Source organism: Marmota monax, unplaced genomic scaffold (assembly GCF_021218885.2).
Source record: "Marmota monax isolate L192 unplaced genomic scaffold, Marmota_monax_Labrador192_F-V1.1 WCK01_AAM20220418_F8-fsc00035, whole genome shotgun sequence".
NCBI lineage: Eukaryota > Metazoa > Chordata > Mammalia > Rodentia > Sciuridae > Marmota > Marmota monax.
The window spans coordinates 6,072,198-6,087,256 of record NW_026691961.1 but is presented as its reverse complement, the minus strand read 5'-3'; the positions used below and the strand labels follow the sequence as shown (position 1 = coordinate 6,087,256).

Genomic DNA, 15,059 nt, shown 5'->3' with positions numbered 1-15,059 from the left:
ATGTTTTTTCTAGGGGATTAAAGAGACATTAAGATAAGGTACAAACTGGAAAAGGTGAATTAATTCATTGCTCAATGTCAAGCAGGGACTCATGGAATTGGTTTGTTTAGCTGTTGCTTTTCAAGCTCAGGAACACTTACAGCAACAATTTCAAGGTCAAACTGGGATTCTCCAGTGTCTTTGATGAGCCACTGTAATGGAAATGGCGTTCAGAAATTGGAGGAAAAGGATTTGTCATGGAAAAGAAGAGCTGTCTGTGATTCTTAATTCATATATACATGATAAAAGTTACAGCCTTAGTATTTTTAAAAATCATTGCTCAATTTCTTCACTGCAAAAGTCCTATGATGAGCTCATCCTGGGACCTTCCTGTGGATCAGACATCACCCAGGGACTTGTCACCCAATCAATGTGACTTCTCTGCCAGAGGATACACTTGACAGAACCACACCTGGGTCCAGCCTGCTTGCCCCACTTCTTGGGCAGCCTCCATGGGCTTCTTGCTTGTGGTTCCCTGAGATATCTTGTCAGTGAACAGAAGGTTCTGCTCCATCCATGCTTCCACACTAGCTCATGCTCCTTGCACAGTGCGTTAAGACAGAAAGGGAGCATCTGGGCTGAACATTTCCCCAGTGTCTGCACTCCTTTAGTCAGCTAATTAAATAAGACAGAATGTCTCTGAGCTCATTAAAGTGATCATAAAACTCTTCAATGTCTTCACAGTGTTCTCCAAACAAAATCCAGATTCCCAACCCCAGCCAGGGAGGCCCTGGACAGCTGACATCTTGTGAGTGTCACTGTAATTTCCATGTGCTAGTCCCACTGGCCTCCTCTTGGTTCCTCAAAGGGACAAGCTCTTTCTCAACTAGGAGCCCTGATACATTCTCTTCCCATTGGATATCTCTTCCCCAGTTCTCTCAGGATTTCTTCTCACCCAGTGAGGTACTAAAATATCCATTTCTCAGAAAGCATCCCCTGACCATCCTATCAAGAGTGGCCTCAACAAGGCATAGTCCCAGCTATTCAGGAGGCTGAGGCAGGAGGACCACTTGAGCCCAGGGGTTAGAGACTAGCCTAGGCAACACTGTGAGATTCCATCTGAAAACCAGAGTGCCCCTGTACTGTGCTCTGTCCCAGAATTGTGTACTTTCCTACAATGCTGATCTGTTTGTAATTATATGTTTAGAAAATTGATCTGTGTCCCTTCTAGATGGTAACCTCCATGAGAGCAAGACCCTTGATGGTCTAGCCTAGAGGTCAGCAGGAGTAGATAAATATTTTAGGCTTTACAGGCTATAGAGGCTCTTAACAACTACTCAGTTCTGCTGTCATGCTGTGAAACCAGTCACAGACAATTCATTAGTTAATGAATGTATCTGTGTTCCAATAAAACTTTATTTAAAAGATCATGTGGAGGTCTGGGACTGTGGGTCAGTGGTAGAGTGTTTGCCTAGCATGTGTGAAGCACTGGGTTCAATTCTCAGCATCACATACAAATAAATAAATAAAATTTAAAATTTCATCAACAACTAATAAAAATTTTAAAAATAAAAATAAAAAGATCATGTGGAGGGCCAGATTTGATGCATTTACCATAGTTTTCTGACTCCTGGTGTAGCTCACAGGTATACCCTCAGGGTCAACTATCACACAGCAACCACACCTATCCCATAGTAAACATGACAAATATTTCTTGGATGAATGAATAACCCTTAAGTCAGTTTAGGCTAATGCTTAGTTGAGCTTGGAATTCAGAGCTAGAAATTTTCTCCGTATTGTACTCAAAGTCTTTTCTCTAGTCAATTTTGTTCCGTTCTCTTCTTTAACATTTCCCAGCCTGACGTTCATTTACTGTTTGACAAGTGGCTCTGTCCTTGAGCTTCACTAAATCTAATCTCAGAACCACTCTTTGCTGTTTGGTAATGTCTATGATTCATCTCTCATTGACTTGGACTGAACACGGACATTTTTACTTTTATCACTTCTATTCCATTGTATTCAGCACTTAGCTGCATAACATCTTTCCCAGCAAAAAGAAAGAAAATAAGGAGAAATCATATGAATTCTGTACATGAAAATTGGTACACCCTCTTTGGACTGCAATTTGCCAGTACCTATTAAAATTTCAAATGTGTCTCTCCTTCAGTGAAGTCATTCCTGGGGCTCTCTCTTCCTTGGGACTATCTCATGATCTCTAGGGTTTGATATAGTATCAAGTTAGACCCCTCTGTTACTGGCCAACTGTCCACACAGACTTCCAGTCTGATCCCCACTGTCCTGGACCCTAGATTAACTTCAGTTCCAAGGAAGGTTTACACAGAACTGTTTTGTAAGAATGGCGGTAGTCCTCTGTGGTAGACAGATGGCTTCCAGTGGTGTCCACTTCCTGGTATTCATGCCTAACGTACACTTCTTCCCACCAGGATGGATTGGACTTCATGACCTGCTCTCAATGAATTAAAAAATAGAAAAAGTGACAGTGGACTGTCAAATCCAAGATTAGGTTACAAAGGCCTGAGACTTGTCTCACTAGCACGCTCTCTGATTTGGCCTTGAGCTCTGATAAAGCCTGCTGCCATGCTGTGAGCTTCCCTAGGGATTGATCCATCCAGAAAGAAATCCAGGGATGCTCCTGGCCAACATCCAGCAAAGAACTCAGCCCTCAGTCCTACCAACTACACGGATCTCAACCTGCTGGCACCCACACGAGTGAGCTAGCAGCAAATACCTCCCCGCTCAACCCTTGAGATGATGTCAGCCCTGGCTGAACACTCCCATTGTAGCCTGTGAGACACCCAGAGCCAGGGGAACTGGCTAAGCCATGTGCAGATTCCCAGCCCATAGAAGCTGATTACTTAATCTATGCTGCTCATTTGTAGTCTGATTTTGCATCAAATGTAATAAACTTAATCATTCATTTATTCTTCCATTCACTCAAATATTTACTGGACACATTAAAAACGAAGCCCAGTAGCCATCATATCTCACACAATTTATGCATGTCCTCTGGTGCTACTCTTTTTGTGACTGAGACCTCCTGGTTTACTCACAAGATGTGCTGAAGGTTTGCTATCTACAGTTGATAAGTTTGCAGTAATTTGTTATGCGGCAATAGATAGCTAAGACATTCTCTCTACTGAGATGCTAGCTAGACATATTTGCAGAGGGTCGTGGCACCTGCCAGCAGCCTAGCAGGATGTAGACTTGCCTCTTCTTCCCATCAGCATCCAGAGGATTCCCTAGTGTGCGAATCCTTTGTCTTTGCATAGCTAAGACACTTTCTCTACATCTATGAATTTCCTCTCTGCCTTAGACCTCTAAATTCCACTGAGGGTTAAACTCTCTCAAAAACAAAAGTCAGGAACACTTGTTGGTGACTTCTGTTGGGTTCCCTGCCACATCCATCTCATGAGGCAGTGAAATGCAGGGCTGCTTACATTCCTTAAACTGAGAGGAATAATTTAATATGTGTAATGCTACTCAAAGGTGGTGACACTTTTTGTCTTAGATTTCTGTTGTTATTATAATATTGCTTTTCAGGTAAACAAATAATTCACTCACAGTCATCTCAATTGCATTCCTCACTATTGAGGTCAGCATTTCATAAACTTTTAAAACTTATTTCTCATTATTTCGGGGATAGGGTTGGGGAAGAATACTAGACCTGCAAGATCATCCCCAAAAGGAGTCTGTGCTCCGGCAGCCTGGCGAGTACTCTACCTGACATTGTCCCTCTTGGAGATTCACTGTACCTATAAGCAGATATAAAACTCTTATAAGTCCTCCAATCACAAAACTGTATTTTTGTTTAACCTACAATTGCTAAAGCTCATTTAAACCAGAGTCCTCTTTTTCCTAAGGACTCACCTTCTGTGAAAAGGATTTTTAGAAACCAAGGTGGATTAGCAAGCTTTCTGTACTATTTCACCCTTGCATTCCTTTCCCTAGAATGTGCCCTGGGCCTGAAGGGTCCAGCTCCTTAACAGTGAAGCTTCTCCACGACCTTGACCACACCCAGGTACAGTCAAGCACAGACCATCTCCTCCAGCCTATTTCCAGGCCTCAGTAGGAGTCCACAGATAGTCTTCATACTCTCCACCCCGACCCCCGTGGTCCTGGGTATTGAACCCAGAGACTCGACCACTGAACTACATACTGAGTCCTTCTATGTTTTCTTCTGAAACAGGCTCTCACTAAGTTGCCCAGGTTGACCTCAAACTTGGGATTCTTCAGCCTCAGCCTCCCAAGTCACCAGGATTACAGGTGTGTACCACTGCACCCAGCTCTCCATAGTTTATTAAAGCCAATGTTAGCATAGCTGCCCCTCCGCAGCCCCTAAACTCATGGAGCTGCACTGTCTTGTCCCATATCCCAGCATCTAGCAGTCTTGCACCATCTGCGGATGTTACTCAGCTCATCTCCTTTGGCCCCCACAGCCACCTCTGACCATCTCCACCCACGGTGAGAAAGCTGAATTTCAGGAAGTGCTGGAGCTGAGATTTTTAACCCAGCCGTTGGTATCCAAGACCTGCGTCTTTCCACCAACCGACCAAGCTCTTTTCTTCTGTTAGGTGACAGTTTGGGGCAAAACTGAAAAAATCAACTTAAAAACCAAATGAAAGACCCTTGGAAGTAAAGCACCGTGGACTTGATGCTCGCATCGAGAGACTTCCCTGTGGGGGTTGCCAGGCTGGAAATGCCTGACTTCTGAGAGTTTACAGCCACTTTCTGCAGTTTCCACCCCAGAGCTAATCCCAAACAGAAGAGGACCAACAGCACTGGTTCCGAATGGACCTCGGATGCGCCCCAGGGTGGCTGTGGTCACGGACCACAGCGCAGATCCCTCTAATGCTATGTGACTGGGGCTGGGGGATTTGTCCATCAGCCTCAGCCCCCATTGTCCATCGCCCCCTCCCTTGTCAGAGCCATTTGACAGCCATAGCAACCGAGACCTTTTCTTTCTCTTTTGATTTGTCTCCTTCATGCCTCAGATTCCCCTCTGCGCTTCCGCAGGCTGTAGATTCCGTTCGGCCCATCAGTCTCGCTCTAAAATTGGTTTTATTCCTTGTATTTGTCTTATCTGAGGCTCTCGTTACTCAAATCTCTCTCGCTTGCACTTAAGAGTTTATCATATTTCCCACCCGGCCGCCTGCACCGCCCGTCATCCATCTCCCCTGCATCCACCGCTGGTCTCTCTCTTCAAGTTTACCCTTCATGGCTGTCTTGTTCCTAATACGTGCCATTTACTTTGAATCTTTTTAGCAAGGCACAGTTTTTCTTCTTTTTCACTTGGGATTTTCCCCGCCCCCCTCTCAACAATTCACTTCATGTGTTTCTTTCCTTCTCATCGTTTTCTCGGAGATCTCACTCCCAGTGCTCACGAGACAGGTGTGCTTAATGCCTTTTCCACTCCCTCTGGTTGCCCTGAATCACTACATGGGGGACGGTGAGGCTGACCATGCCCATTAAGCTTCAGGAGAAGACGTCACAGAGAGGCAGCTGCCCCCAGTTCTTATCCCAAATCCTAGGGGTTTGTTGCAAAAGTGAGGTGCAGCATCCTGGGACACAATGGGGTCATACGCCCCCATACTGAGTGAGGATTGTGTTCCCAAGACGGGAAAGCATCCAAGATCTTCTCTGCCAAAAGCCTCCAGTCTCCGATCCTTTTGCCTGGCCAGGTTCCTTTACAGCTTTGGCGGCGCTGTGTGTGACTAAAGCCCTGAAGAATTCAGACATGGAGCCTTAAGGGAGTAACCAGAGCCTGCAGAAGAAACACTTCCCTCCCACATCTAGAGCAGAGCTCGGCACCTGGGGTGCCAGCGGGGTCTGGGGCAGAAAGCAATGTCCTCTCTTCTCCCTGGCACTGATCTCTTGCTCTAGGGCGTGTCACCTCTCCTCGGGAGAACCACTTGCAGTAGTAGAATGAGCATCTGTGTGGGGGTCTCCAGTTCAGGGCTGCACTGCTGCCCACCTGTCACTGCTAGTCTTGCTGAGCTCCAGGGTTCTCACAGGCAAAACAGGAATAAGGGTGAATCATGGAGGAAACAAGATCATTTAAAGCAAAGTGCCTGAGTCATCTAAGAGAGGTAACATGAAAAACGGGTTTTCTCTACTAGGAATGCAGGGAGGAAACGCTGTCCATCACCAACAGAAAAACAGCATGGTAATAACAACATCTACTCTGTACAAAGTGTTCTAAGTACTGCGTATGTGCTGACTCCATTTGTCTTCCCAGGAACACAAGGCAGAAAGTTTCAGTATCTCCACTTTGCAGATAAGCAAACTGAGGCACAGAGCGAGTGAAATAACGTGCCCATGGTTACAAGCTGGTTGGTGGCCGTATCAGGAAGTCAGAAAGCTGCCCCGGGGGGAAAGGCATCCCTCTCAGTCACTCTGCTGTCATCCATCACCTTCTCTCCAGCCAGAGGTGGCCCTAGACTTGGCAAGGCCCCAGACGAGCCATGGCAAGCTGCCACTTTTGTCCTTTTGCATTGCGTCGTTCAAATATTCTGCCATTGTCAGAGCATTTCTCCCCCTCAGAGGCACATTGGCAACAATCATAAGCTTATTATTAAATTCTTATTAATTCATTATGGAATTTTTCTTAAAACCACACTGCTTAAATTAATCACATCAACCATTATTCCTTTTCAGTCTCTGAATCCCATTTACTAGCTGAAAGGACAAGTCAGGTAATCAGAACAATAATAACGGTACTTACCGATGGCCATTTCTCCCAGTGCAAGGGGTGAATATCATTCAGCCATACCTGGTCCTGAGCTGATGGAATTAAATCATGTGCATGGTTTAAGTTTGGGCACAGATTGTCCTGGATGTTGTTTGTTCTAAGTGAGCATTTTTCAATACACATGTTCACAAATCCTCCAGATAAAGTTCTCCAAAACAGAGTATATTAGTCAGGGTTCTTTGGTTGTAAGTGACAGAAACTCGACTAGAACTAACCTGGATCAAAAACTGGGGATGAAAAGGGGGCTCATATCATGTTGGCAAGGACATGGAGCAACTAGAGCCCTCATTAGTGGCACAGCCAGCGCTGAGGGAAGGAAGGAAGCTGGGAGTCCCTTAAACAGTTCAGCATACACCTGCACACAACCAGCCTTCCACCTCTAGGTATCTACCTGGGAGAAATGAAAGCCTACGTTCTGCAAAGACTCGTGCCCAGATAGTCATGACCTCATTGTTCATAATAGTCAAGAACAAGAAAAAAAATAATGCAAGAATTTAAGAGGCTCACACAGAAGGGCAAAGGAAACCTTCATGGAACCCAGAGAAGAGAGTTAAAAACTCTCTATTTCCTATCTGGAGTTACAGTTGAAAAAAAAAAACTGGAAAAAATAAATATCCAACAACAGATGAGTGGATAAACAATGGAATACTTTCTCAGCAAGAAAAAAATAATAAACTATTGATGCATGGTACAACATGAATGAATCTCAGATTTATTACAGTGACTGAAAGAAGTCAGATCCCCCCCAAAAAAAAGAGTAATATTGTGTGATTTTATTTATATACAATAAAAACTATTTGACAATGACAAAAAGCAAATAAGTGGTGGCCTAATTTGTCCCTGGGTTGAGGGACAAGAAAAGGTGACAAAGGTGCTTGAGGAAACATTGGTGTGTTTCAAACACACTTGTTATCTTGGTTGTGACTCAATGAATATAAATTTCTCAGATTGTACATGCAAAATATGCATTAGTTATGTATCAGTTATACCATATGAAAGCTGGAAAAGAGGGCAGAAGATATTAGGTCACAGAACACAGATGCTATGTGTATCAAACAGCAGATGAAACCAGGGATAAGCAGAAACAGGGATTCTGAAGCCATCTGACACACCATTTCTCAACTCTCCTAGAGCTCCTGGATGTCCCTATGATGTGGCCCCCTGCTGCACACAATGCGGGACTTGGTGACTGGCAGCTCTGAATGACCTCTTCCAAACTCAGAAATCAAACAAGAGTCTTCCCTCTCCCAGCTCCAGTTTGAAAACACCTAAAAGGTGGACTCTGTGTGGCCAACTCCCCCTCGTGTGCTCTTCCTCCCAGGGATGACTGGGTAGAGGGGAAGGAGAGTTATGCTTGGCCCCGGTGGGATGTTGTTCACCCCCAAGGTTGCTGGTAGGGTCTATTTCCAAAACAGAGGCTCAAATATAGTCACCAAAGAGAATCACTGCAAGCCAAGAAGATATTCCAATTTTTGTCTATTCTACCCTCTTTAAAATGGCTACAATATATGCATTTAAATACATGCAATTTTATTGATTCATTCACACCAACTTATATGAATAAAAAAAGAGAGAAAAATGTGTTCACCTGTGACTACCGAATGGTCTGAATTTTTGTGTCAGACTGGGAGGATGCTTTTATGTTATCACTTAAGAATGATCTAGAGAGGCTCTTTCCCATGTAAGGCCCTAAGTCAAAGATGGCAAATCAGGGCTGGGTCTGCAGCTCAGTGGCAGAGCGCTTGCCTAGCATGCGTGAGGTGCTGGGTTAAATCCTCAGCACCACATAAACATAAACAAATAAAATAAAGGCATTCTGTCCATCTACAACTGCAAAAAAAAATTTAAACATTTTTTTAAAAAGATGACAAATCAAAGAGCATGTGTGTCTTCACTCCCTCTCTCCTGAACCCATGGTGAACATATAATAAATCAAAGCAGTCTTTCTCACTGACCTTGGACACAGTCTCAGAGTCACCTACAGCCAAGTCCTTCCTATATGTCTTACAATAAGCCCAGTCGCCATCTTTATCATAAGCAGCCTCTAATTTGCTTTTGTGTGGAGCTGCCTGGGATCCCACTCTTCTGTGGAAAATCTTGTTTCTTCAAGACCCCCGCCCATTTCTGACTTACCCATGGTCATTAATCAATCTCCTGTCTATTCAAAGATCCCTATGTATGGTTCCTCCCAGACATCACCACCTACTAGCAGTGTGACTTTGAGCTACATGTAGTCTCTTTATCACTGTCTCTTTATTTGCAAATTGGGAATAGTCAAAATATCTATCCTCCCGGGTTGATGTGATGCTCAAGTAAGACTTACAGTCATGTGTTGCTTAACAATGGTCACGTGTTCTGAGAAATGTATAATAATAAATGTATTATTCAGCAATTTCATCATTGTGTGAGCATCATAGGGTGTTCACAAACCTATATGTCATAACCCCCTGTGCACCTAGACTGTATGGTATACACAGTTGTGGATGGAATCCAACATAGACTGAAACATTATGTGATGCCCTTGAACTAATCTAGGTTTAAAACTAATAGTCATCCATGTTTTGCATATCCTTGGGGCAATATTTTTTATTTTAAATAGATCTTCAACAATTCAATTACAGTCACTAAGATGGGCATTGTAGATACTTTGCATAGCAAGAACTTTTTATGAAAGTAACATACTTGATGTGCCCAAAACCTCACTCTCAGTTGGTCACCTACTCCACCTACTTCTAGATCTATTTAATTGGCCATGATTATATTCATTTTATGCTGTTGTGTAGCACATTACCATACACTTAGCAGCTCAAAAGGACACGCACTTATTATCTCCCAGTGTCTATGGGTCAGACACAGCTTAACTGGGTCTTAGCTCAGGGTCTCACAGGCTGCAATCTGGTGTCAGAAGAGCTGTTCTTGTATAGGAGGTTGACTGGAGAAGAGTCTGATCCCTAGCTCATTTGGTTTGTAGAAGGAATTCATTTTCTAATGGCTGCATGCCTACAGGCCATGGTTTCTCACTGGCTATAAGCTGGAAACCACCCTCAGTCCTGAGATATCTTAAAATTCCATACCCCATGGCCTTCTCCACAGATGGCTCACGACATGACTATTTGCTTCTTTGGGGCTGGCAAGAATGTCTTTCTAGGATGCCAAGACTGAGTCTTATAAAATCCAGTGTCATCATGAGTGTGATGTACCATCACCCTTGACATCTTCTATTGGGTTATTAGTCAACTTTCTGTCACTGTGACAAAATACCTGAGAAAAACAATGTAGAGGAAGAAAGATTTATTTTAGCTGATAGTTTCAGAGGTTTCATGCCATGCCACTTGGCCCCATTACTTTGAGCCTTTGGTGAGACAGAACATCGTAGTGGGGAGGACATGGTTGTACAGAGCTACTCATGGTGGCCAGGAAGCAGAGAGAGAGAGAGAGAAAAGGGACTGGGGATCAGATAAATCCTGTAAGGTCAATACCCCAGTAACCAAGGTCTCCACCAGCTCCCTATAGTGCTCTCCACAGGGGACCAAGCCTTCAACATGTGAGTCTCTGCAGGACATTCCAGATCTTAACCATAGCAGGACACAAGCAAGTCCCAGGTCACATCTGCAAGAGGAGGGGAATACAATCAGGGACCCTGACACATGGGGGACATCTGAGAATTTTTCCTGCTTCAGTGAAGAGTAGACATGAAAAGTCAGGAAGAAACCTTTCAAAGCAAGTTCTAAAACAGCAACTTCCTGTCCCTAAAAACCTGTTGAAGCTTTTTTTTTTTTTCAGGTTGCAAGTAAAGAACCCTAGGACCTGATCTAAAATCACCTTAGAGCCTGGTGAAACCAGAGTCCCTGATGAGCAGAACCTGAGAAGCAAAACCAGAGCCTCACAGAAATATTTTACAAGAAAGAGTGCTGTCAGGAGCTGCAAGAAGGACCAGGATCGTTACACTCTCCACGGGGACCAACGTACCCTGCACAGGACTATTCCCCCAGGATTCCAGGTACGAAGCCCTCTGCTTCCCCGAGCCCCCTGCCTTGGCCTTTCCTGCGCTGCTGCCAGTGGAGAGGCAGGTTTTAGCATGCCTCCTGAGCCCTTGCTCATCAGCCTTCCATGAAGTTTTGCATTTCTTCTGTGCACGTCTGTGGGTGACTATGCATGAGGGACAGCAAGTCCCCATGTGGCAACATCTTCCATATTCTCTTTCACCAACTCCCTTTCCATTTCCCCTCCCTCTCTCTACTCCATACCCGTCTCTACACATGGCTGACAGTGCAACACGTTTTATTAATTTTCTCTGTGCTAGGAGACTTATTTTACAAGCATGCCGCTAATTCTCTTTGACATTCATGGGTTATTTATCAATGTAAAAGGGGCATATTAGTTTCCTGTGGCTGCTGTAACAGATTATCAGAAACGTGGTAGCTTAAAACCATACACATTTACCTTCTTACAGGTCTGGAAGTCAGAAGACTGAAATAAGTTTCCCCAGGAGCCAAATCAGGTATCGGCAGGACCATGATCCCTCCAGAAGCCGCACAGACAGAGAATCCTTTTTGGTTGTCTTTTCTAGCTTCTGAAGCTACATGCTTTAGTTAGCTTTGTGTCACTGTGACCTAAAGACCTCACAAGAACAATTAGAGGAGGAAAAACTGGTTTCGGCTCATGGTTTCAGAGGTTTAGTCCATGGTCAGTCAATTCCATAGCTCTGGGCCCAGGTGAGGCAGAACATCATGGTGGAAAGGTGTAGCAGAGGAAAGGAGCTCAAGACATGACACCAGAAAGCTCCATTCCACAGGGACAAAATGTGAACCCCAAGTGACCTACTTCCTCTACCTGCCTCCAGTTACCACTCAGTTAATCCATATCAGAGCATCAATCCATTGATTAGGTTCCAACTCTCATCATCGCATCATGTCCCCTGTGAATGTTCTTGATTGTCTCACACATGAGCTTTTGGGGGACACCTCACCTCTAACCCATAACTGTATTTTTTGCATTTCTTGGCTCCTGGCTCCTTCTATCTTCAAAGCCAGCAGTTCAACATCTTCAAATCTCTATCAGGTGAAGTTACCATATCACTTTCTCTCTTCTCTATGGCAAAATCTCTATTTTCTGCCTCCATCTTATAAGGACCTTGGTGATTGCATTTGGGTACATCCAGATAATCCAAGATAATCTCCCCATCTCAGATCCTTAACAAAATCTTATCTACCAAGTCCCTTTTGCTGTACAAGGGAACAGTCATTGGTTCCAGGAACTAGTACCTGTATATCTTTGGTAATCATATTCAGCCTACCGCAGAGGGAATTATAAACCATTCTCTGAACCCCTGGAGAAGGAAGAGTGGTTGAGAACAGAATTGCATTGATTTGTTATAAAACAACTGTAACACAGAGGAAAGAATCTGCCCAGTGTTTCCCCAGATCAGATTTAAAAGACCTCCTGGCCCCAAATCCAGGGAATAGATAGCCCCGTCCTTGGAGAGCTCCACAGAATGCCAGGCGTGGAATCAGAAAATTCTAGAGATTAAAGAGCCCTTAGATATCATCTAGCCTCACCTTTCTACTTTAGAAATGAGGAATCTGAGGCCCAGAAGGAAAAGCAGGTTCGTAAGGTCACGTGTATGGTTTGGGAAGATCTGAGGAAAGAAACCAGCTCCAGCTCTGCCCATAACACCACACTGTGTGTGTCTCTACTGGAACTGTCAGGAGCTATTTGAGGTTTCTCCCCTGCTAGACTGAGCATCATGAGGGCATAAATGAGGGATCAGACAACTTTTTCTGCTAAAGTTCAGAGTAAATATTTTAGACTTTTTATTTGGTCTCTGTCTCAACTACTCAGCTCTTGCTGTAATACAAAAGCAGCTATTGATGATTTGTAAATAAATAGCTATAGGTGTGTTCCAATAAAGCTTTATTGACAAGAACAGGCAGTGGGCTGATTTGGTCTGTGAGACATGGTTACTGACCCCTGGAATAGACAGCAACATCTAACATTAACAAATAATTGTCCTGTGCTAAGAACTTGCTTTGTATTATCTCATTTACTCTTTGCAATCTTCGTGGCATGTATTGTTATCCCCATTCTATGGATTAGGAAACTGAGCCTCAGAAAGGTGGTAACCTGTCTAAAGACACGTTGTAAGTAGAGAGCTGGAATAGGAATCCAGTCGCCCCTCAGTCCAGAGACTATGTTTTTTACTTCTAGGTTGGCGGTTCTCAACCTGGCTACAATTAGAATCACTTGGGAAGTTTTTAGACAATATCTATGCCTATGCCCACCTCAGACCTATTGAGGCAGACACTCCGGATGTTCCCTGAGCATCCACATTTTTTAATTACCCCTGAAATTCTCTGACTCTGCAGCAGAGTCAAGGAGCATTGTTGAGCTGTAATGTTTCACTGGGTCTAAGGAAAAGATGAGGAAGAGGAAAACGAGGAGAGGAGAGTTTCAAAGAAAGGAAGGAAAAGAGAGAGGAGAGGGGTAGTGGGGGAAGGGAAGGAGGGGAACTGAGATCAAGACATCAGTGGCATACGAGACCATGCCATTTATGTTTTTAAAAATCAATCAACAAAATCCTCAAACTTTACAAAACCAATAAAATGGGGACGATGGGTGATCTGCAGTACAAAAGGAATTTTCATTTGTGTTTAAATATGTTCTGCAGGCAGGGCTCTTTTTTTTTATTGGTTGTTCAAAACATTACAAAGCTCTTGACATATCATATTTCACACATTTGATTCAAGTGGGTTATGAACTCCCATTTTTACCCCAAATACAGATTGCAGAATCACATCGTTTACACATCCACGTTTTTACGTAATGCCATATTAGTGACTTAGCAGAATACAACAGGCAGGGGGCTCTTTTAACAGACACCTCCTTGGGTTGATCAGGCGCACATCTGGAGACCGTTAATTGCTTGAAAGAGAATCTGGGAGGTGGGGGCAGAGGTTTGAAACATGAAAATGTTTGGTGCCACTGCCAGTTGATGATTAGCAGGAATGAAAATCAAGAACATCTCAAATTATAGTGTGGAAATGAGGAAGCATGACTTAATCACCCAGATTGGGGATGTGTCTCTCCTCAAAGTCGCTAGCTGCACCTGTCTGCTCATGACTATCAAAGAGTACAAGGAGAGTGGAATTCACACCCGCTCCAACAGCCTCAATATCTACCTTCAAGCCTTAAGTCCTTACCCTCTACATAAGAAGAAAATTTCCCATAAACATCCTGAGAATTAAAGCAATTGCTTCTTGGTCCATACTGGTTCTCGATGGGGAAAAGAGAGAGGAAAATAGAAAAAAATTACAGAAAACTGAACCTGAAGAGATTGGCTATGTCTCCTGTCAAGGATGAATTAATGCCTTAGGCCATTAAAATTCTTGTCATTTTTTCAAACCTTTGATGACTTCTGATTTCACATTTGAGCAGGTTGGGGAAGACAGAAGTAGCCAGAGACAAAGAAATACTCAGATCATTTTTAGGGTTGCAAGAGTTTGCAAATAAAAACAGAGGGTGCCAAGTTAAACTTGAATTTTAGATAACCAGAGAAGAATCTGTAGTATCAGAAAGTTCCAAATATTGCATGGGACATGGTTTTTGTTGTTGTTTTGTTTTGTTTTTTAATGATTCATTGTTTGTTAAAACTCAAATGTAATTGGGTGCCTTAAATCTTTTCTAGCAACCCTAGTCCTTCTCCAAGCCACATCTTGTTCCCTGGTCCCAGAATAAAGGCACATTTTGAGTTTATGTTCAATTAATTGCAGTGAACATGCCGCTGCGAAGAAAGTAGATGGTGGACCCATCAGCCCACATCTAAGGAAAATACATCGCACTTCCCAACATGCTATGTGTTACACACAATCACTGCTGACATTTGCAGTATTTCTCTTGTGCAGCAAACAAGGGTGAAAGCAAGGTATGAACTTCAATTGCCTTACCCCAAACCCCATAAGCAAATGCAGTGAAAAATTCTCTATAAGGAAGTCATAGGCATTTCTAGAATCTTCTAACACTTGCTTCTCACAAACCTGCTCTCGTCTATAAATCTTATTATTGCATGCCTCTGTGCCATCAAATACGACTGCCCTGTGAGCCAAATCTGTCAACATGTCTTAGGGCTTTTGGACTGGTATAACAAAATCCCATAAATAGAGTGGCTTATAAACAACAGAAATTCATTTCTCACGGTTCTGGAGGATAGGAAGCCCAAGATCAAAGCCCTAGCAGATTTGGTGTCTGGAGAAGGTGCATTTCCTGGTTCACGGATGGTACCAGTTGGCTGTGTCCTCATATAGTAGCAGGATAC

At 43.6% G+C, this 15,059-nt stretch overlaps 1 non-coding gene across 1 annotated transcript; it reads left to right on the top strand.

Annotated features, from left to right (window-relative positions):
- The first annotated feature begins 7,224 nt into the window (after positions 1 to 7,224).
- On the top strand, positions 7,225 to 7,334 carry LOC124093657 (small nucleolar RNA SNORA26). The gene has a single exon (XR_006852019.1). It is a non-coding gene; the product is annotated as a small nucleolar RNA SNORA26 (small nucleolar RNA).
- The last annotated feature ends 7,725 nt before the right edge of the window (positions 7,335 to 15,059 follow it).